This window comes from Corylus avellana, chromosome ca1, assembly GCF_901000735.1.
Source record: "Corylus avellana chromosome ca1, CavTom2PMs-1.0".
In the NCBI taxonomy this organism is placed as follows: Eukaryota; Viridiplantae; Streptophyta; class Magnoliopsida; order Fagales; family Betulaceae; genus Corylus; species Corylus avellana.
Window position 1 is genome coordinate 33,732,028 of NC_081541.1, and position 1,916 is coordinate 33,733,943.

Consider the following 1,916-nt stretch of genomic DNA (forward strand, 5'->3'; position numbering starts at 1 on the left):
AAAAAAATCAAACCTACCCAAACCCAAATTAAGATAAGGTTACATAGGTATATATATAATCTCAAAACTACGTCGTTTTGGCATCCCTATTTAACGGTTTATATCGGTTAAACGATTAACCAATATGAAATTTCTAACCGAACCGAACCGAACCGATAAGCATACCGGTATAAAAAATTTAACCGATAAGGATATCGGTATATCGGTTACGGTTAATATTAGTTCGGTCGAAACCGGTACACGGCCGGTAATCGGTAACCGGTTAATCTACCCACCCCTAATTTTAATATTTTTAATTTTTTTTTTTGTTCATTAAAAAATGCCCCCCATGAGTGCAATCCTGGATCCGCCACTGCCGGCATTGTGCGAGTTATCTCTCTTTTTCCCAAAATTCAAAAATTGACGGTGGAGAAAATTGTTCAACAATATAGTATAAGTATTTCAAAGAGAAAATAAATGTTGTATAATCGAACTTCCTGTCTTATCTGTATGCACGTTCATAGTCGTTGGAGAAATTTGTGGTTAGTCTCCACCATGCACTGTGCTGAAGTGATGTTCAAAATCGGTAGACGGAAGTGAAGTTTGTCACAAGGAAAGCCCGTTTTCTTGCCTGCGTTCCTTTCCTTCTTTGGAAGCTTCAAAAGTCCAAAGGCAAGCCAATCAGAAAGCTAATCTGGCTTCAAAATGGGCTGCGGCTCACAAATCTTATAGATACACTCCTTGGAGCTCTTCTTTGTATTATTTTCTTTCTTCTTGTTTGTTTGCTCCTTTTCCTTCTTTCTGTATTGCATTTTTCTGTAATTACTAACTGCAAGTTAGAGGGATGGGTAGCATGACAACTAATCACCAGCCATGGCTCTTATTTGCTCTGCTTCTAATCCTGTGTTATTACACACCATGCTTCTCCATAGCTGATGATACCCTTTCACCAGGTCACTCTCTTTCTCATTCAAAGAGAGAGACCATAGTATCTAAAGGTGGCACTTTTGAGCTCGGTTTCTTCAAACCAGGCACTTCATCAAAAATATACCTGGGCATATGGTATAAAAGGTTTCATGAGGAAATTGTTTGGGTAGCAAATAGAGAAAACCCTTTGTCTCACCCATCTTCCTCAAGACTTTACCTCTCAGAAAATGGCAATCTACTCCTTTTTGAAGGTTCCTCTGAGATTCCAGTTTTTTTTTTCAACAAATTTGACATTTCCCCAGTCAAATATTACTGAAGCAGTTCTTGGTGGTAATGGAAATTTTGTTTTGAGAGATAGATCGAACACATCTTGCATATTTTGGGAGAGTTTCGGCCATCTAACCAATACAAAAATACCCCTCCACTATAACTAACTTGATATTATCCAATTCAAATGAAATGGAGAGAATCTTAATTCGTTTCGTTGAGGTAGTTTCCTCATTAAATGCTGAAACATGACTTATTTTAGACCCTTAGATGAGATGGACGACTGAGATTTATGAATTTAAGAATCTCAGATTTAAAGGGAATTCTAAAAGATCTTAGTCCCGAAAAAACAAGGGACCGAAAGAGGTGGCGTGAATCAAGGAGATGGGGAAGGGACGGTCATGGGCATTACTCTGACGCAAGTCAACTGGAGAAATACCTAAAAGGACAGAAAATGGGAAGGTTCTAGAACAAGTGCAAAACGGGTAGAGCCGTCAACGGTCCCACCACGGATATAATTTTTTTGAAATTGCAGTTTCTTTAAGAAATTTGGTTAAATACTTCTTTGCCCAATATAGTTTAACAATTTTATTTTTTGTCCTCTTAGTTTCATTTTGTGTCATAAATAGTATCTCGATAATAGCTAAAAATTGAGATGATATATCTGCTTAACTTCCGTTCAAAATTTGACGGAAATACATGTCAACACCCTCAAAAAATCGACACATGTCCATACACCTAAT